This window comes from Gossypium arboreum, chromosome 3, assembly GCF_025698485.1.
Source record: "Gossypium arboreum isolate Shixiya-1 chromosome 3, ASM2569848v2, whole genome shotgun sequence".
In the NCBI taxonomy this organism is placed as follows: domain Eukaryota; kingdom Viridiplantae; phylum Streptophyta; class Magnoliopsida; order Malvales; family Malvaceae; genus Gossypium; species Gossypium arboreum.
This window is the reverse complement of record NC_069072.1, coordinates 123,147,806-123,170,908: the sequence shown is the minus strand read 5'-3', so window position 1 is coordinate 123,170,908 and position 23,103 is coordinate 123,147,806. Positions and strand designations below refer to the sequence as shown.

The 23,103-nt window shown below is 36.5% G+C and overlaps 1 long non-coding RNA gene across 1 annotated transcript; it reads right to left on the bottom strand.

Annotated features, from left to right (window-relative positions):
* Window positions 1-17,516: 17,516 nt before the first annotated feature.
* On the bottom strand, window positions 17,517-19,814 carry LOC128290464 (uncharacterized). Its single transcript, XR_008280318.1, has 2 exons — window positions 19,713-19,814; window positions 17,517-17,611 (listed from the first exon to the last, which is right to left on the bottom strand). It is a non-coding gene; the product is annotated as an uncharacterized LOC128290464 (long non-coding RNA).
* Window positions 19,815-23,103: the final 3,289 nt, after the last annotated feature.

Here is a 23,103-nt window from a genome sequence, read left to right as displayed (position 1 = left end):
TGAAACTTCTTGTATACAATTGGCTATATATATCGAAATGTAGAGAAATAAGAAATCTTTACACTAGAAATCATATTTCCCTAAATTGTTTGTCATTTAAGTTCTTACTTGAACCTTAACAGTGCATTTGGTTCACTGTAATGGAATAGGACTATAATTGAATAGAGCTGTAATAAGTAATTCAACTGTTTGGTTGAATGGAATGGAATAGAACTGTAATAGTATTCTTGTGTTTGGTTGAATGGAATGATGTTGTAATAGCATAAGGAAAAAAACTAAAATGACCAGAATACCCTTAGCAGAATTTTTTTAAGGTAGATGATTATTGTTATTGTTATTAAATTTTAATAAGATTATTATTGAAAATAATTTAATAAAAATAATAAATGGTTTAACCATATTTTAACATAATTATTATTAAATATAACTTAATAAAAATATAATTTAATAACATTCTTGGTATAATTATTATCATATGCATTAAAAATCAAAATATATAATACTATAAAAATATATAATCTACTTTATTATTTTTTAACGCAATACATATTTAATATGCTAAAATATCATTACTTAAACAAATAATTTAATTATTCTACAATAAAAAATAATTAAATATTAGCAGTAATAAAAAACTCATTGCTAAAAAAGTAATAAATAACTTAGAGAATTATATTTCACATCCAAGCATAATATTCATATATTAACAAAAAGTTACATGATTTCATTAGTTTACATGTCATAATCTATATGTACAAGCCCAATTTTGGGCCCAAAACCCTCTGACTCGTTTGACCCAGAAACCCCCACAACCCAATTAAACCCATTAACCCTAAAACCTATTTCCTAACCCTCAAGCCCAACACCCAAACATACCCAACCCAAACACACAACAAAAGAAAAAAAGCCAAGGAAACCCTAGCCGTTTAGCTGTTGCCTCCCTGTCCCATCTACCGACGCCTGCAGCACCGCCCCACCGACGTCCCAGTTACACCCCTGCAGACATTAAAGAGACAGGACAGAAAGCAAAAAGAAAGAAATGTAATGGCTATTTAAAAGCCAAATCCAAAAACTGTAAGGATTTCGGGCATTTTTCAGTAAAAATAATAAGCAACATTAGACCAAAAAAACAAAAAACAGATCAAAAACATAGGCATAAAGTCGCAACGAAAAATCGAAGGGAGTTCAAAGAAGCGCAAGGCAAGGTTTAACTATTCTCTTCCGGATTTATTTTCTAAGTATTTTTTTTCGTTTGATTTACACTAAAAATAATATATACATACATATTCATAAGCACTAAAATACAGCAAAAAAATATAAAAAAAATCATACCGAGGCGATTTACTCGCCCGTATCGTTGTGGTAAGACCTTTATGAACGACACTGGCAAGTGACGGTTGGCTCCTCGCCGACTTCTAGGCTCGCTGCAGAGAAAGGAGAGAGGGAGAGAGGTTTTTAGCCTTTTTTTTTGTGGAAAGAATGAAAAATGAAGTTTCAAAAAAAAAACTTGACTTTTAAAGGCCCCGGTACGACGTCGTTTTGGGGCGTGCATTCAGCACCCAAAACGACGTCGTTTAGCGACCCGATCCACGACCCGACCCGTCTGCCCGAAGGATCCGCGTGTTTTTGCAAGCATGGTCTAATTGCTTACGCAGTCCTTCCGCTTTTTGTACATTTTGCAATCAAGTTCTTATTTATTTTAAATTAACCCAGAAATTTGTCGCGTATTGCGATTTGGCCCTGTAACGCCCCAATTTTCGGGAATCCTGTGAATATTGGCATAGGTTTAATTATGTTAGTGGGCCTCTAGAAAGCCTAAGCTTAAGATAGAACCCGACAATTTTAGTTAATTTTTGTTCCATAAGAAAAAGGGGGTGAAATTATGAAATAGGACCTATGTGAAAATGTTTGAAAATGCTATAGGCTAAATTGAAGTGGCCAAATAAATAGGAGTGCAAAATAGGAGGATTTGCATGACAAACCTCCCATTTTACATAAAGTGGCCAGCCATTATGTTGTTGTAGACAAAATGAACACTTGATATCCATAATTTATGGTACAAATTGATACAAATTGATAATAGGTTAGGTAAATGTTTCATGATAATAGGTTAGGTAAATGTTCCATGATAATAGGTTAGGTAAATGTTCCATGATAATAGGTTAGGTAAATGTTCCATGATAATGGGTTAGGTAAATGTTTCATGATAATGGGTTAGGTAAATGTTTCATGATAAGAATTTCATGTCTTTTGTATTAAAGAATTAAATGGATGAAATATGAAGTTTTATTAAAAGAAAAAGGGGTGAAAAGAACAAAGTTTTGTCCATCTTTGTTCATCATAGCTGAACGTTAGAGAAGAGAAAGGAGAGGAGAAAGCTCTTGAGTATTCGGTCATTAGGAGGAGGAAAATTGAAGGTAAGTTCTTGGTACCTTGCTTCTATTTTGAGGTTCATGAGTTCTTCTTGATTCTACCTTAACTCTTGAAGTATATTTTGATTTTTAGTTGTGTTGTGAGCATTTAGCCATGAATTAAAATGAAGGAAACGGTTGTTGTTTCATGTTCTTTTGATGAAAAATGGAAGATAGGTGAAGTTGAGCCAAACAAATGAGCATGCATGTGCCTTAGATGTTAAAGGGAAAAATCAGCTAACATATTGTGCTTTAAAATGATGAAATGGAGATTATAATTAAGTAAAATCATAGATATGTGATGATTGATTGGTGATATACATGTTTAAATAACATGCATGCAAGGTATGTGTGAAAGAGTGATTTGGTAATAAATCTGCTTGAGACAGCAGCAGTAACGTGACTTTGGAAAATCACCATAAATTGTGGGAGAAGAATTAGAAGCTGAATAAATTATGTAATTAAAGCTTATTGAGTCTAGTTTCTAATGAAATAAACAAGAACATATTTCGAATTATGTACAATGAGAAATTTGATTCGTAATGAAGGGTGGTCAGATTAGTCAAATAGTGAAACATGGGAAACTTTGAGAAAATTCTGGTATTGATTTGCTAAACCAAAAATTCTGAAAATTTTATGGATAGAAGATATATGAGTCTATTTTTAGGGAAAATTAATGGAACTTGATTTGGAGTTTCGTAGTGCCAGTTATAAATGATTTAGTGACTGTTGCTCAGGAAGACAGCTTGCAGTGAAATTATGATTATGTGGTAAACATTGACAAAAATTTGTTAATGAGTTGCTTATTGATTTCTTATAAGCTTACTATGATCTGTAGGTGTGGTTGGCCGAATATTGTAAGGGGTTAATACGTATTTTGTATTTGAATAGTTAGATTAACGTGTTAGTAATCCAATTGTAGGCGGTTCGTGTGTGGATCTCGTCAGCATATCGTCGCAAACAGGTGTGTAACTAACACCCTCTTTCTTAGTCTGGATCGGCAAAAGTCGAAAACCGAAATGCCAAAAATCGGTATTTTGTAGATTTGCGAGTGTGCGAATGCTCGTGAGGTAAATCGATTAATGTTTTTGGTAAGCTTGAATGTTTGGACTGCAAAGTGCATGATTTCTGTGCCCTCGATATTTTGGGCTTAATGGGCCAAAATTGGAATGATGGGCCAACGAGCCCAATTCGGTAAGAACCCTTGATGCGTGATTACATTAGTACGTGAAAGGTAGGAATATGCATGAAAAACCCTAAAATAGATAAATTACTGAAATACCTTTAAAAGTAGAAAATTTACGCTTTACCCATAGGAGATAAATTCTTGAAATACCCCAGGGTTAAATTGACCTAAATGTATGTTTGATTTGTTGTTATTTCTTGCATGCCATGTTGTTATTATCGATGCATGGGACGGGATATTGACGGAAGAAGTCTGAAAGTGGCTTGTCCACGATCGGAGGCTTTGCCTCAATTATTGATAAGCGAGCAAAGCAAGGCAAGCTGTGGAGTGTTAAATTTGGGTGGGTTGAGCTATTCCCCACATGGAGTGTATGGCTGGTACGGATGGAGTGTAGTGGTTGGTGGGTTGAGTAGTCTCCCAAATGGGCTTGCATATGTTTCTTGATGTTGCATGTATTTTGAAATGGGCCTATGGGCCATATCATTATCTGAATAAGGGCTAAGGCCCGTTTATTATAATCTGAAAAGGGCTCGCCCAAGATCACTGTTACTGAATGGGCTTAGGCCCAATAGGCTTGAGTGACTTGGGCTTTGAATGGGTTTTCCTTACACATTGAGTTTCCTCAAACTCACCCTTTTATTTTCATCCACGCAGTAATCCCCAACCATAGTGGGCTTGGAGTCGTGAGGGAATTTGAGTAGCCACCGCTCGAAAGTTTGATTTTCTTTTGGTGAACTAGACATCCTTTTAATTACGTTTGAGGTTTTGGGCTTTTAAATGTAATAAGGCCGCTTATTTATTTTTGATGGTTTTATATGTTTTATTAAGATAGGTAATATTTATATTTAACTGTTGAAATTGGATAGCTTTAGGTAGCGTTTTCAAAAAGCAATAATTGTTTTCAAAATAACACGAAAACAAGCAAAGCTTCCATAATGAAGATATTTTCCAAAATTAATCACTTTCCTAAAAGGACTTAATCAAATCGGTTTCCTAGAAATATACATGACGTTAAGGTATGGCAATGGTGGTTTGCATGTCTAGGATTGGATCCGAAGGAGTTTGGTATAGCGATCCGATGGACTCACCTCCTCTTTTAGGTTTCCTACCGGTGCATGACTTCCATTCACTTTAACCCTTAATGAATTAATCTTTTGAACATCAAGTACGATTTTCGGACTTAGAATGGAAAATATTTTTGGCGTTTTGATGTGGCATGCCGATCCCGCCATAACTTCGGGCGAGTTCGGGTGCTACATTTAGTGGTATCGAGCCTAGGTTACAACAACTTGGTGTGGAAGGGTTTACAAAACAAAGATTTTTGAAAGCGAAAATTTTATAAAGAATGCGAAAAACTTGATTTTCAAAATTTAGATCTTTAGAAGGTGGCATTCCGAATCTCCGGCTCAAGTCTGTAAGTATTCTAAATTTTTCTGAATATTTTCCTGAATTATCTGTCTGTACTGAAACCCTACTGGGATATTCTAGATAGGATGATTCTGAACATAGGAAAATCTGATAAGAGACTGAAACTGTAGCTAGACTTCGATTCTGTGAAAACAAACTCTGAACTATTGTTTGATTCATAAAACATTTGTAATAAACACTGGAATATTAATTGATGCATAAAAATTTGTAATCAAGATAATACGATATGAGTACAAGAGGCCGTGGATCGAGCCGATGAAGTGCTCAAGCGAGATCTTCGTTTTCGAGACATATGCCGGCGGTGGATGCACCGGTACCACCGGCAACAGAGGTAGAGTCTCATGACCGCGATGCCGAGGATGATGCCCTGTCACAGGCAATGCTTCGTGTTCTGGAAAGGGCTGCCGGAGCAAGTTCGGGCAACAAAATTCAGGGATCTATTTCTGAATGACTTCGGGACTAACGGAATGGAGATTTAAGAGCATGTCTGGTATAGCCCCGAATGTGGCGGAATATTGGTTGGAGGCCACAGAACGGATTATGGACGACTTGGACTGCTCTGAGGAGATTGTGAGTGGGGTATCTGTACTAAGTCCCTTGGGCTACTCGGTTAGGGTAGACAAACTGTATAGGAATGTACCCTTAGAAACTCAAGGTAAGATTTTCCCTGGAGATCTGATGGAGTTACCATTCGGAGAGTTTGATCTCATTTTGGGAATGGACTGGCTTGTTAAGCATAAAGCGACTCTGGATTGTGCTGCTAAACGAATGGTGTTAAAGACCACAAAGGATGAGGAGGTTATGGTGATAGGTGAGCGAACGGATTATTTGCCCAATGTGGTGTCGGCATTAAGAGCCGAAAAGTGGATTCGGAAAGGTTGTGAGGTCTATTTGGCATTTGTAAGTCATTCAGAAGAGGAGGGACTGACAGTGGATAAGGTTAGGACCGTAAAGGAGTTCCAAGATGTTTTTCCGGAGGAGCTTCCAGGATTGCCTCCGAATCGAGAAGTTGAGTTTGGAATAGACTTGTTGCCTGGAATGGCGCCTGTGTCAATCACACCGTATAGGATGGCACCGAAGGAGTTAGTAGAGTTAAATGATCAAATTCAAGAGTTGTTGGATAGGGGCTTTATTAGGCCAAGCGTGTCTTCATGGGGAGCACCGGTGCTATTCGTGAAGAAGAAGGATGGTACAATGCGGATGTGCATTGATTATCGCCAGTTGAACAAACTGATAATTAAGAATAAGTATCCACTGCCAAGGATTGACGAGCTATTCGACTAGCTTAGAGGAGCTTCTGTATTTTCTAAGATCGACCTTCGATCTGGTTATCATCAGTTAAGAGTTAAGGAGTCAGATATCCATAAGGCGGCATTCAGGACTCGGTATGGTCATTACGAGTTTTTGGTTATGCCATTTGGACTGACGAACGCTCCTCCAGCATTTATGGATCTGATGAATCATGTGTTCCAACCATTTTTAGATCAATTTGTAGTCGTCTTTATTGACGATATCCTGGTATATTCTGAAACTGAAGCGAAACATGATGAACATCTCCGTATAGTGCTGCGAGTGTTAAGGGAGAAGGAACTCTTCGCGAAGTTCAGCAAGTGTGAATTTTGGTTGAGAGAGGTAACCTTCTTAGGACATGTGGTCTCTGCCAAAGGGATTAAAGTGGACCCTCAGAAAATTGAAGCGATTTTGGAATGGAAGCCGCCTAGGTCAGTGTCAGAAATATGGAGTTTCCTAGGACTGGCAGGATACTACAGAAGGTTTGTAGAAGGTTTTTCTGTGATGGCAGCATCCCCTGATAAAACTCATAAGGAAAGGAGTACCGTTTGTATGGACTAAGAAACAGTAGGAAGCTTTTGAGAAGTTGAAGAAAGTTCTGACTGAAGCACTTGTGTTAATTCAGTCGGAGTCTGGGAATGATTTTACTGTGTACAGTGACGCATCACACGTAGGTTTGGGCTGCGTGTTAATGCAAGAGGGTAAGGTGTTGCATATGCATCACGATAGCTTAAGCCTCATGAGGGAAACTATTTGACTCATGATTTAGAGTTGGCAGCAGTGATATTTGCACTTAAGATTTGGAGACATTACTTGTACGGAGAAAGGTGTATTATATACACTGACCATAAGAGTCCTAAGTATTTGTTGACTCAGAAGGAGCTGAACCTTAGGCAAAGGAGATGGATTGAGTTGCTTAAGGATTATGACTATTCGATCGAGTATCACCCAAGCAAGGCTAATGTGGTAGCCGATGCTCTAAGTCGTAGAGTCAGATTCGATCCGAGAGCAATGTTTGCTCGTCTGAGTCAGTATGATGATGGAAGTCTGTTGGTGAGTTGCAAGTGAGGCCAACCTGGTGGATCGATTAAGGAAAAATAGTTAAACGATGAGTCTTTGGTCGCTCGTTTTCAACAAGTTAAGGAAGGGAAACTTCGAGTTTGGGAGCCGAAGAGGCGTTGCAGCAAAGACAATACCCTCATCTGTTTGGATTAGGTAAATTTCGAGGACGAAATTTCTTTAAGGAGGGTAGAGTTGTAACGCCCCAATTTTCGGGAATCTGTGAATGTTGGCATAGGTTTAATTATGTTAGTGGGCCTCTAGAAAGCCTAAGCTTAAGATAGAACCCGACAATTTTAGTTAATTTTTGTTCCATAAGAAAAAGGGGGTGAAATTATGAAATAGGACCTATGTGAAAATGTTTGAAAATGCTATAGGCTAAATTGAAGTGGCCAAATAAATAGGAGTGCAAAATAGGAGGATTTGCATGACAAACCTCCCATTTTACATGAAGTGGCCAGCCATCATGTTGTTGTAGGCAAAATGAACACTTGATATCCATAATTTATGGTACAAATTGATACAAATTGATAATAGGTTAGGTAAATGTTTCATGATAATAGGTTAGGTAAATGTTCCATAATAATAGGTTAGGTAAATGTTCCATGATAATAGGTTAGGTAAATGTTCCATGATAATGATTTTGGTAAATGTTTCATGATAATAGGTTAGGTAAATGTTTCATGATAAGAATTTCATGTCTTTTGTATTAAAGAATTAAATGGATGAAATGAAGTTTTATTAAAAGAAAAAGGGGTGAAAAGAACAAAGTTTTGTCCATCTTTGTTCATCATAGCTGAACGTTAGAGAAGAGAAAGGAGAGGAGAAAGCTCTTGAGTATTCGGTCATTAGGAGGAGGAAAATTGAAGGTAAGTTCTTGGTACCTTGCTTCTATTTTGAGGTTCATGAGTTCTTCTTGATTCTACCTTAACTCTTGAAGTATATTTTGATTTTTAGTTGTGTTGTGAGCATTTAGCCATGAATTAAAATGAAGGAAATGGTTGTTGTTTCATGTTCTTTTGATGAAAAATGGAAGATAGGTGAAGTTGAGCCAAACAAATGAGCATGCATGTGCCTTAGATGTTAAAGGGAAAAATTAGCTAACATGTTGTGCTTTAAAATGATGAAATGGAGATTATAATTAAGTAAAATCATAGATATGTGATGACTGATTGGTGATATACATGTTTAAATAACATGCATGCAAGGTATGTGTGAAAGAGTGATTTGGTAATAAATCTGCTTGAGACAGCAGCAGTAACGTGACTTTGGAAAATCACCATAGATTGTGGGAGAAGAATTAGAAGCTGAATAAATTATGTAATTAAAGCTTATTGAGTCTAGTTTCTAATTAAATAAACAAGAACATATTTCGAATTCTGTACAATGAGAAATTTGATTCGTAATGAAGGGTGGTCAGATTAGTCAAACAGTGAAACATGGGAAACTTTGAGAAAATTCTGGTATTGATTTACTAAACCAAAAATTCTGAAAATTTTATGGATAGAAGATATATGAGTCTATTTTTAGGGAAAATTAACGGAACTTGATTTGGAGTTTCGTAGCTCAAGTTATAAATGATTTAGTGACTGTTGCTCAGGAAGACAGCTTGCAGTGAAATTATGATTATGTGGTAAACATTGACAAAAATTTGTTAATGAGTTGCTTATTGATTTCTTATAAGCTTACTATGATCTGTAGGTGTGGTTGGCCGAATATTGTAAGGGGTTAATACGTAGTTTGTATTTGAATAGTTAGATTAACGTGTTAGTAATCCAATTGTAGGCGGTTCGTGTGTGGATCTAAATCAAGATATCGTCGCAAGCAGTGTGTAACTAACACCCTCTTTCTTAGTCGGATCGGCAAAAGTCGAAAACCGAAATGCCAAAAATCGGTATTTTGTAGATTTGCAAGTGTGCGAATGCTCGTGAGGTAAATCGATTAATGTTTTTGGTAAGCTTGAATGTTTGGACTGCAAAGTGCATGATTTCTGTGCCCTCGATATTTTTGGGCTTAATGGGCCAAAATTAGAATGATGGGCCAACGGCCCAATTCGGTAAGAACCCTCGATGCGTGATTACATTGATGCGTGAAAGGTAGGAATATGCATGAAAACCCTAAAATAGATAAATTACTGAAATACCTTTAAAAGTAGAAAATTTACAATTTTACCCATAGGAGATAAATTACCAAATACCCCTAGGGTTAAATTGACCTAAATGTATGTTTGATTTGTTGTTATTTCTTGCATGCCATGTTGTTATTATCGATGCATGGGATGGGATATTGACGGAGGAAGTACTGAAAGTGGCTTGTCCACGTCTTGGAGGCTTTGCCTCAATTTATTGATAAGCGAGCAGCAAAGGCAAGCAATCGTGGAGTGTTAATTTGGGTGGGTGAGCTATTCCCCACATGGAGTGTATGGCTGGTGCGGTGGAGTGTAGTGGTTGGTGGGTTGAGTAGTCTCCCCAAATGGGCTTGCATATGTTTACTGATGTTGCATGTATTTTGAAATGGGCCTATGGGCCATACTGTTATCTGAATAAGGGGCTAAGGCCCAGTTTATTGTAATCTGAAAAGGGTTCTGGCCCAGTATCACAGTTACCTGAATGGGCTTAGGCCCAATAGGCTTGAGCTAACTTGGGCTTTGAATGGGTTTTCCTTACACATTGAGTTTCCCCAAACTCACCCCTTTTATTTTCATCCACGCAGGTAATCCCCAACCATAGTGGGCTTGGTGCTGTGAGGAAATTCGGAGTAGCCACCCGTTCTGAAAGTTTGATTTTCTTCTGGTGAACTGGACATCCTTTTAATTACGTTTGAGGTTTTGGGCTTTTAAATGTAATAAGGCCGCTTATTTATTTTTGATGGTTTTTATATGTTTTATTAAGATAGGTAATATTTATATTTAACTGTTGAAATTGGATAGCTTTAGGGCGCGTTTTCAAAAACAGTAATTGTTTTCAAAATAACACGAAAACAAGCAAAGCTTCCGCAATGAAGATATTTTCCAAAATTAATCACTTTCCTAAAAAGGACTTAATCAAATCGGTTTCCTAGAAATATACATGACGTTAAGGTATGGCAATGGTGGTTTGCATGTCTAGGATTGGATCCGAAGGAGTTTGGTACTTAGCGATCCGATGGACTCACCTCCTCTTTTCCGGTTTCCTACGGTGCCTGACTTCCATTCACTTTAACCCTTAATGAATTAATCTTTTGAACATCAAGTACGATTTTACGGACTTAGAATGGAAAATATTTTTGGCGTTTTGATGTGGCATGCGGATCCGCCATAACTTCGGGCGAGTTCGGGTGCTCTGAGCCCTCCCTTGATGATGCGTTTTAAGGGCTCGGAAAATTTCCTTTTGGCCCTCCTGATGCAGCGTTTTCAAATTAGTCCATTTCTCCTTTATTATTTTTAAATCATTGAAACTTCATTTTGTTTCCAATTCAGTCCCTTTTTCATATTTAATACGTTTTTGTATTATTTTGCCTTTTTATTGTCTAATATTATTTATCATTTTTTATTATTCTCATTGTTATTATTAGCATGTTTATACTATTATTTAGTAATCTTTTATTTTCCATTTAACACTTATATATATATTTTATATGTTTATATATTATTATTATTCCCAATATATATTTCATGTATACGCATTTAAATACCATACTATACATTATATGTTATATCTATTTTTGCCCCATTATATTTGATAATAATATTAGTGTATGTATTATTATATGTATATATCTTTAACCTATACATATACATCTACATTTATATATTATTATTAATTTTTGGTATTATTGTTTTGTTAATGCATTTGTATATCATATATACATCCTTCTAATATATATATATATATATATATATAATACTCCATATTATGCACATGTATATTAATATTATACATATCATATATATTATGTACATATATATTGTAAATATCATATTGTTTGTACATTCTATTATGTATATTTTATGACTATTATGTACTCATTTCATATATATATCCCGTATATTTTAATATATCATATATTTTTTTTGTTTGTTTTGTTTGTTTTGTTTCTATTATTATATATATATTTTAATACCATATGCATTATTATCGTTTTATACTATTGCTATTATTATTGTTTTCGTCATCATTGCCATTTTTCTTTTGTCATGTTTTATGCATTTTTATTCGATGGTTTTATTTTCCTCATGCATTTGTCTATATTTACACATTACTAGGCTTGCTATTATTTCATTTTTATGTAATTGCTCACATTATTATTTTGATATCGTCACGCTCATTATTATACATTATTATTAATACCAAAATTTACTTTTATAAATCACGTTATATTTTTTCACTTAATATATTCAAACAATTCTCTCATAAAAGCAATATCCTGTATTAGGTAATTCGAGATAATCGTGCCCTAACTTACTGGGTTTCGACTTTTCTCATTTAACCTAAATAACGGAATATATTCTTTTTAAATCATTATACGAGTTTTGAAGAATGCTTATTCTCGAAGATGCGAAGTGTTATGCCCTAACTTACCAGGTATGACATTTTGTCATCTCGAAATAAGAATTTGTTTTGGAATAAAGGCAATATTCGGTGTTTGAGAATTCGAGAAAATGTGCCCTAACTTACTGGGTTTCGATTTCTCTCGTTCACTCTAAATAATCGAATACCCTTTAAAATACACAGATTTTATAAAAGGCAAGCTCGCTCTCAAAGATTCAAGATGTTGTGTCCTAACTCACTGGATATGACATTTCATATTTGAGACGAGAAGGTCTTTAATATTTAAGCATTTTCTTTACAAAGAGGGATCGTATTTCAAAAGTCTTCCTAGTTTTCAATCTTCGACACTAAGACACTAATTAATCAACTAGGTACCAATTTTGGGCGTATGAGGGTGCTAATCGTTCCTCGTGCGTAACCGACTCCCGAACCTGTTTTCTTGATTTGCGTAGACCAAAGTTGTTTTTTTTAAAATCAAGTTATTTATTAAAAAACAACCACTGTAATGAGATGACCCGATCACACCTAGTCAAAAGGATCGGTGACGACTCCCGTTTTTTTTATGTTCATTTTCAAAATCCAAGTCGATTCCCGTTTTTCAAAAAAATGGTTACGACACTATATGTTTTAAAATTTTACAACATCAAAAAGTTATAACATTGTAATGACATTCTATCATGTCATTATACCATCCAAATATTACAAACACAAAAAGTTACCAAAATATCAACACAACCATGATTTTTAATGTTCAACAATAAATCTTCTTACCTATTCCAATCGCACAGCAGAAGGTAAACTAAAGAAAATGAGCATTTACGTTGGATGATCTGGAATTTTGCTCAATGCTCGATAGCGTTCATCCTCAGTTAAACCTTCCACTTCACATAATGTTGGATATAATTTCAAAGCACTTTCTTAAATGGTCATTTCTGACTTTTTTTGAATTACCACTTCGGAGGCAATACTCTTACTGATTTCAAGGCCAACGGTCCGTATATTTTCCGCCAATAAAGCGGCAGCATCATTAAATGAAGTAGAAAAATCAATTGCATCAGAAATCTTTTTTTCTTCTTTGAAAATGAAAAATCACCTTGGTTTCTTGCTGGTTGCATTTTTGGTTGCGGTTGTGCAGTTGAAAGATCCATGTCATCCAAAGAAACGTCAGCTTCGGATCCATAGAAATCGTTTCTTTCTTCATGAGTATTTGTAGTAGCTGCATCCTCAGCATTTATTTCTTCAATAATATCAGCAGCTGTTTGAGCAGCTTTTCTAGTGGCTTGATCTTTTGCGTAGATGGCAGTAAGTTGGTCATAATAAGGGAAACTCCGATATCTGAATTGAGCTGCTTCTTTATGACTCTATAAAAATGAGAAATTCATATTAGATATAAGTTTTATCAAAATAAGATAATAAAGACTTAAAATAATTCTTACACTTATTTATGAGTTCCACACCGCATCTTCAGTAGCAACAAGCTGCCTATGCTCATCCCAACCAAAGCCGCTATTGTTTTTTCCACTAAGCATGTCATAAACGATTGACCAATCCCTTTTCAATGTCCTAATCCTTGATTCAAGATTAGGTTTAGCATTTAACATGGCATTGGGTAAAACTTTTTCTAACATTTTTGTAACTCATTTAAATAGCCGGCTTTGAATCCCGTATCTGCATTAGAGGTTCCAGCATTGTGCAAGTTGACCATAAAAGCAACCAACGCAGCATCTTTTTCTGGAACCCATTTCCTTTTGGTTCCTTGAGAACTTTGGAAAGAAACACTATATTGGGAAAAACCTGACGTAACTAGCTTAAGAAAAAACGCAAATAAAAATTAAGTTCAATATTATGCATCAAAAGGTCAACACTTTATAAAATTATAATGCATGATGAATCAAAAGAAAATAAATTATCATTCAACAAGTCTAGTACAATACAAAAAAAAATTCAACCACACCAAAGTTTCATAAACTAGATATATGAAATAACATAAACAACTTAACGTTTACTATTTTTACCCTAAACCTAACTAATTTCTAGATGCTTGCCATTCATCGAACATTTGGTTGGCTAGTTTCATCCTCCAAGTAGCCCATGCTTCCGACGGATGAATATTTATGATATTCAGTTCATCATCATCTATCACATTACTAGGTAATCCTTCTCCCAACTCCTCTTCAATAGGATCAAGACTCATATAGGTTCGAATAAAATTATGGAGCAAACAACATGCAATAATAATTCTATTCTACACCCTCATAGGATAGAATGATGGACTCCTAAGTATTCCCCATCTAAGTTGTAATAACCCAAAATATCTTTCAATAACATTACGCGTTGAAGCATGTTTCATATTGAAAAATTCTTCCAGAGTACTTGGTTGGTAACCTTGACGCCACTCATTCCAATGATATATTTGTCCTCTAAAAGGTGCAAGAAATCCCTTACAATTTGTGTATCCAGCATCAACTAGATAATAACAACCTGTAAAAAGAAACTATTTGTCATGGTTAATTTTCCAAAAAAGTATGATCTTAAAAATTAATTCAAATTCCTCTAATTTTTGCATTTTTCCATGAGGAAATTTTAGTCCATGTCTCCTACTAATGGTATCTCAAAGAACTAGTCCATTAACAACAGAACCTTCCCAACCAGGAAGAACATAAACATATTGCATATCAGGTGTACAAACACCTAATATATTTGTTGCTATGTCACATTTTCGCGTTCGATATCTAGGTTTATCAACTGTTGGAACCCTAATCTTGAAGTGGGTTCTATCTAAAGTACCTAAGCAATTCTACATCACATGTATAAAATCTCGAGTTAGAATATTATATTTAAATCCAAATTGTAACGCCCCAAATTTTGGGCCTAAAAGTTCTGGGTTTTGAGTGTAGGGATAGTGGAAAGGTTGCACACATAAGTTAAGTTGTGCAGTTTAGTGGCAGAATGGGCCTGCTGGTCTAGTGGTTGTGAGTGTGTTGGTTTGTCTTAGGGTTTTGACTTCGAGTCCCTATATGGGAATTTTAGAAAACATTTTAGTTATTTTTTATTTCAGTTAAAATAATTATTTTATTTATTTGTCTTTAGTGTTATTATTAATTATTTTTATTTTCTTTTATTGGACACGTTATTTTTTGTTTTGTTTCTTCTTGGTTTTTGTTCTTGCGTTCTTCTTTTTGCTTTTTGGAATCAGTGGTGTTGTGGGGTCGAAAGACCTTGATTTTCTGCTCCTTTGTCGTCTTCTTCGTCATCGAAATAGGTGTGGGACTCAGCTCTTACTAATCTACTTATCTTTTGTTTTTTACAAGTATTGTTTCGGCTTTTTGTGAGATTGCTTTGATTCTTTAGTTTCAGAGCTTTGAAGGTTGAAAGGGAGTGCGATACTCTATTTTTTGATGTGGTTTCGATAGTACCAAAGTTGAGGACGGTTTGGTGGCCAAAGTGGTGTTTTCGAGGATGTTCTAGGGTGGTTTCATGGCTTCCGACGGCCACACGGTCGTGTGCCATGGCATATGGCCGTGTGAATTTGGGAAATTAAGGTTTCACCAATTTTGGTACCACACGGTCGTGTGGCTGTTTTGGGGATTTTTGCCAAAAATTACACGGTCGTGTCCCTTGGCCCACACGGGCGTGTGAGTTTGAGAATTAGGGATTGAGATTTAGGGTCACACGGCTTGGCCACACGGTCATATGACTGATTTGGGAATTAGGGATTCCACACGGGCGTGTGTTTTGGAACATACGGTTGTGTGTGGTGGCCACACAAGCGTGTGAGACCCTCACACGGCCGTGTCTACTCTGCATTTGAGCTTAGTGAAATAGGAAAGTGTCTTACACAGCCTGATCACACGGCCGTGCCTCTGCACCACACGGGCATGTGCCTCTGTCACACGGCCGTGTGCTACCCTTCACACGAGCGTTTGGACGAAGAGCAGATCTAATTGTATTAGTGTCTATAATTGATTTCTTCTGTATAATACTAATCGATAGGGCCTCATTGGTAAGTGCTACAAGATCTCGTGCATTGGAACCCACGGTTATGGACCCGAATCCCCTACACGGCTTGGAGTGCTCCACACAGTCAGAGTACACGAGTGTATGGCCTTATCTCGCCAAACTTTGGGTTTTAGGTCAAATGCAAGTGTAAATGCGACTCTGTGTTTCAACCCTCGACTAAGCCTTACTATGGGTAATTATGACTTTTATTTGGGCTTGATATGTGCGCATTTGTGATTTTTGTTAGATAAGTTGATACTAGATTCGAGATACGAAGGTACACATGTTTGATTCTGTAACTGATTGACCGGATGTGCGCGTCTCCTTTTGATTGACTATCTGAATTTGTATTTTGAATTGTGTACATTTGACTGCATACATATATACATATGCATAAATATTTTTAGGTGGGATGTTGAAGAGAAGGGAGATTTACGATTTGGCAGTTTGTCTGCATTCAAAAAGCCCTTAATAATGCCCAGAAGGTCATGGGCGGTCCCAATACCCTGAAGGTCATGGACATTATTGATTACGGTATAGCGGTTTGCCGCCTTGCACTATACCGCATGTATGTTAGCTACGCTATGTACCATTATCTGATCTGGCAGTTATACTGCACGTCTATACCGCGATTCACTCTGCATTGCACAGTACAACTTATATGCTAGCCTTGCTATGTAGCATATCTGATATGGCAGTTATACTGCATGTCTGTATCGCGGTCTTTCGCATAACACCGTACAGCTTACTGATAGCCCTAATACCCAGAAGGTCGTGGGCGGTCCCAATTCCCTGAGGGTCGAGGACAATATTGATGATCATCATTTCCGGTTAACTCGGGATGACGTTCTGTGGAGTATAAGGTTGGATGGGCTTTTAGAGGTCCTACTCGCAGTGCAGGGATGGGTGGGTTGATTAAATCCCCACAGGATGTGTCGGGTTGGACGGAGATGGTGTGTTGGGTGGATGGGTGGGTTATTTTATAATTCATTTGCACTCATATGCGTCTGTGTGATTCTGTGACTGCAATATCTATTTGACTGTCTGACTAAATTATTTGACTGTATGATTGACTGAAGAGTCAGATTGTACTATTTGACTAAAAGGCACTTGTAACACCCTGAACCCAGCCCAGACGTTATGGCCGGATCCGACATGTCACATTGAAGTTAAAAATCCACGTTTCGTTTTAGCGCTTTAAAACCAACTTTTGTTAAGCTTAACCAAGTGAATGGAAGCTATGCACTAGGTAGGTATCCGAAACAGAGGAGGTGAGCCATGAAGGCTGCTTAAGTACCAAGCTCTTGATTGGATCCAATCCTAGACATGCCCACAACCATTGCCACACTTTGGTGCGAGGTTAGGTTTTGAGAAAAACGAGTTGGAATTCATTTAAGTAGATATTTTTTATAAACCGATTAATTGTATCGTTGCGTTTTTTTGAAAACAATTATCATTTTAGAAAAGCGCCCTAAGTCTAACCCATTTTGGATTGTTATCAGTAAAATATAGGGTATAAAATAAAATAATCCTAGAAAAATAATTAAAATGGCTTATTACAACCCAAAACCAAATAATAATATTAATTAAGATAAAACTTATATAAAAAAAATAAACCGGTTACTTATTGCAATTAAAAGAAATAGAAACAGTAGTGTGGCCATCTCCGAGTCCCTCGTAGCTCCAAACCATCTAAGCTTAAGGATTACCTGCACAGTTAGAAACGGGGTGAGTTTACGAAAACTCAGTGTGCAATCCCCAACAACAAACAAACAGTGAATAACACAGTGTCAGTACAATCTGGGCCAAAGCCCTATTTAGTAACAGTACAGTCTGGGCCTTAGCCCTTAAACAGTAGCAATATGGGCGTAAGCCCTAATTTAGTCTCGACATATCTTGGGCAAGCCTTTTCATAAATCATATCATCGGCGAAGCCTTTTATCAGAAGCGGTATGGCCCATAGGCCCATTTCAATATCACATGTAATATCAATGAATGTATGCAAGCCCATTTAGGTAGACTACTCAACCCACCGTCCGCTACTCTCCACCCGTACCAACCAACACACCATGTGGGAATAACTCAACCCACCCAACCAAACTCTCCTTTGGCAAGCATAGTCTGCTTTGTCATATAACCGAGGCCTAGCCTCTTTTAATAATCGGGCAAAGCCCTTTTGATAAGCGGGGCAAAGCCCTTTTGATGGCCCAGGGCATAGCCCTTTTAGCACTTCCTCCATTTATAAAACCCAACCCATACAACATGTCATGTATGCAGAATGTCATGCCCATATTTGAATCAAACAATCATAGCCAAGTCATTCATATCACCAACATATATTCACAATCAAATCCATCAACCACACAGTCCAAGTCAATCATTTGCTCACAAGGGCAAAACAGTCATTTTACATATTATAAGGGTAATTTCATAATTTTACCAAATATCAGGGTTTTCCATGTTCATTAACAATTATCAATATTTCCGAGTGTTTAAACAATAATCTTTAACCCACTTTATCAAATTCGGGCTTTTGGGCCCAAAACCTTTAATGGGCCCTACGAATGCTGATTTAGCCCACTAAGCCTGCTTAATCCAAATTTTACAATAGTACTAACCGTGTTAACATGCAACTTTTCGATTCCATTTTCTATCGGTTTTACCCAAATGGGCTGAAAGCCCATTGGGCCAAACTCAAACCCATTGAGGCCCAACTTACCATCGTGCACAAAATTGCGCTCTTACCTGCTCCATCGATCCAAACATCGATCATATCGTATCTATCGCATCTTTAAGCAAAGGCAAAATCACAAGTTCCCGAAATACCGGAATTTTAGCATTTCGGCTTTTCGGTGAATATTAATCTAAGCTACTGCAAGGGTTATTACACACCTGTTATGGGTTGAAGTTGAAACGTTTCCAAAATCAATCACCTACGATAACCACCACCTATCACTCAAACTTAACTAATCCAATATCAATATATGTAAATCCTAAGTACATCAGTCATACGGAACATAAGGGCATATTCGTCATTTTACCATATAGGGGTATTACGGTCACTTTACCCTACAGGGGCTTTACGGTCTTTTTACCTATTAGGGGTATTTAGTCATTTCATCCTACAAGGGTGTTTTGGTAAATCTACAAACCAAGGGTATTTCAGTAATTTTGTAAACCAATGGTATTTCTATAATTTTTAGAAAGTCAAGGGCATTTCTGTAATTTTGTAAATCAGGTGTATTTTGGTAATTTTACAAATTGAGGGTATTTCGATAATTTCACAAACCAGTGGTATTTTGGTAATTTTACAAACTAGAGGTATTTTGGTAATTTTGTAAACCAAAAGTATTTTAGTAATTTTGTAAATCGAGGGTAAAACGATAATTCTGTAAATCGAGGGTAAAACGATAATTCTATAAATTGAGGGTAAAATGGTACTTTTATAAATCGAGGGTAAAACAGTAATTTTGTAAATCGAGGGTAAAACGGTAATTCTATAAATCGAGGGTACTTTGGTAATTTTACAAATTGAGGACATTTTAGTAATTTGGTAAACTAAAGTATTCTAAACAGGGATAACAATACGAATGGGCCTAAAGCCTATTCTCGGCCCAAATGGGCCCACACGCTCATGTGGCCCTTTTAGCCCAAATCTAGCCACAAATATGAAATTCACCTAGCCTAGTCCAATATTTACTACACAATCATACAAACTTATTCAATTGGGCCCGTAAGCCCATTGGGCCCACATGGCCCTTTTCTGCCCGAAGTAGCCATCCTACAGCTAGAGTAGTGAGAAATACACACCTAATAGGAGACTGGAGTTAATCCACGCTCTGAGCACTCTTAGCCGACGCCCAACCCAAACGAGCACGCCATACAGTGAAAGGGATCAACCAAGAAAGGTACATTTACTCTCTTTATGGTTCTCTCTATTTAAAGCCAGTTTCGCATCCACTCTTATGTTAGCTTCCCGATGTGGGATCCTTCCAACATCAGAGTTTAAATTCAACACCAACTCTTGCCGCCCCCTGTTAGCAAAATAAATGCTCTTTGATTGCCATGAGTTTTGAACCCTGGACCTCCTTGCCAACTCTATGACGCCACCTTGCCACTTCACCACTGGCTCTTTTTGTGTCATATTTTATCCCCAATTAGTTATAAGGTCTAAAGGCCAAAGTCCAGGTTCCCTTAAAAAAAATAGAATAAATTGCAAGAGCCAAGGCTTGAACCCAAGCTCCCATACAACCTTAATTATGCCACTTCCACTAGACCACATTGCTCATTGTGTCATTTATTCAACACAATAATTTAAAAGGCCCTCATCCAAGCGTCCAGGTTTTTTTTCACTTAATACCAAAATTTTTGCTAAAGCCTAGGTTTGGACCCAAGATTTCTCCAACACTTCTCAGGGCCATTAACCACTAAAGCAGACATTTAATTGTGTCATTTCATTGCACAATTAAATACCTAAATACAACCTTCTTACGGGCCCACACTTAAGGCCCAATACTTCTAGGCCCAAATTCGGGGTGTTACAGCACTCGTGTCTAAAGAAACCTTGTGGGATGGGCTAAGGCCCAACCGATTCTAATTCTGGAAAAAAGGGCTTAGGCCAGTTTGTAACTTCTGAGAATTTCTAATATGGTGTCAACAGAGCCATATGACTGTAAAGTTACATATGGTTTGTTTTGTTATAATCGCTCTGTAAGTGCGTTCTACTGCTGAATTATTTTTAGGTTTACTGTATCTATTTCTGTTTCGATAGCTAGTTATTTTGATCTCACACTAAGCTCGTATAGCTTACCCCCTCTTTTGTTTCCCCTTTCAGGTACATTTCGGGATTTTGGATGCTGGACTTGGTATGCAGAGGATTCGGACAGTTTTGAGGCTAATAAGTTAGTAGTTTGTGGTTTCAAACTTTTATTGGTTATTCAGTTTTGAATATAAGGTTTTTAACACTGTGGTATAATTCTGTTTTATGGTTTAATCATTTTATTATTCTGGTTTTTTTTAATACTTGATATTAATTATTTTAGGAATCAAATTAAGAATGACTAGTTTTGTAGGATTTTCTCACGATCACTTCGGTGGTCAATGTAGCATTCCGAATTCAGTCTAGACTTCTAGGCCGAGTTTGGGGTGTTACACAAATGTACTAAATTATATACGAGCTATATATAGAACTCACTCCAATACTTTAAACCATTTCCACCTTGGGTCTGTAGAATTAGCTGTAATTAGCTCTGCCTTTTTAAATAACACATCTTGTAAGCGTATGGCAGCATTTAAAACATTGTGAAATGATCTGCTAACGGTTTCAGCGGACCTATTAAAGTGATGCTTGATAACTCAATTTTTAAGGTGATGAGAAATGATATGTAAAAACATTGCCACTTGCTCATCAACAAGCATGTTCCTTGACGATTTTAATTCCCCTAAAGTTTGTAACATCTCACATAGTTTAAAAATGGTAGTTCTTTTCATCCTAACTTGTTCAATACATGTCTCTTCACTAGCATATACAAGTCTTTTCACATAATCTCGTTTTGCACAAAAATCTAAAATATAGGATCTAATCTTTGGTCTATAAGTATGTAGGCTATGAATGGCACCCAATGCAACTAAGAACCAACTCGCAACTGTTCACATTTGCAACCATATTGTAATAGCAAGACCAATTCTTTTATGCCTCTCACTTTGTACTATTAAAGGCAAACGAGCCATTATTGCAAGATATTAAAGTGTTACATATCTTCAAATCATAGTAAAAGGGTCACATTTTTGCAATACTAATTTCAATAACAGTAAAACAAAATTAAAGAATTTAATTGCCAAAGAACTTACAGTGATTCAGTGAATACAATATGCTCAAGTCTAGATGAGGAAGCAATCAAACAAGCCAAATAAGAAAAGGAAGCAATAACAAACTGTCAAAGAAAAAATAAACAATACATATTAATAAATAGGATAAGTCTTTTTAAAAATATATTTGCTTATGTATAAGTAAATAATTTATCAAGCATTTAGTAGTGTATAATAATAATATAATTTTCAAGGTTTCAAAGTTTGTTGCAACTAAAATTTGATCTTATTTTGTAACACCCCAAACCCGAGACCATCGCCGGTGTCGGACCCGAGGGTTAACAAACCAAGTTCACATGTTTTTGCCCACCAATTTGACATTTCCAGTCAGGCTGGAAAACTGCGTCACTGTCGCCTTAAAAATCATATCTCGAGTTTCAAAACTCGGAAACTGGTTTCGTAAATTTTCCTGAATTTAGACTCATATATCCATCCATGGATTTATTTCTAGGATTTTGGTCAGGCCAATTGGTACAGTTTATTAGTTAAAGTTACCCCTGTTACAGGGATCGACTGCTCTGACCTTCGCGCGGTATAACTTGAATATCTCTCTGTACAGGGCTTTAATGCTGGTGTCGTTTGTTTCTAATGAAACTAGACTCAAAATGGAATCTGTACATATAAGGTATATCTCCTAATTCTTTTGGATAATTTATAGTGAATTTTAAAGTTGCGACAGGGAACCCAGAAACCATTCTGGCCCTGTCTCACAATAGCTTTAATATCTCTTAACCTGTAACTCCTATGACCGTTTCGTTTCTTCCATATGAAAATAGACTCATAAAGGTTCATTTACATAGCTTATTCACTATCTAATTCCATTCCTATGAATTTTGGTGATTTTTCACATTCATGCCACTGCAGCTGGCAGCATCTGTTTTAAGATAGGACTTACCTATTTGGTGGTCTCCATGATTCAACTAGCCTTACCATACATAGGTTCATATATGATCATTTTAACCATGCCAATGGCTGATCATATGACCAACATTCCCATTTCAAGCCATAGCCACATCATGACACAAAATATATACATACAACCCACAATTAGTCTAAGTTCATGCTTCCCTTTTGAGCCATTTTGCACGGCCGTACATACTTACATTACAACATATTTAACAAACAAGGGGTAGTCCTATACATGCCATCTCAAGTTCAACCAAAATTTATACCAAAATGGAGGCTTGATAGTGTGGATGACTTCGACTTCAACGATCCCAAATCCGATTGCCTCGGCGAAATCTAGAAAACTAAGAGCCAAAGCAACGGGGTAAGCATTTTTATGCTTAGTAAGTCTCAAGGAATATAATGAACTATAATTTACAGCAATACA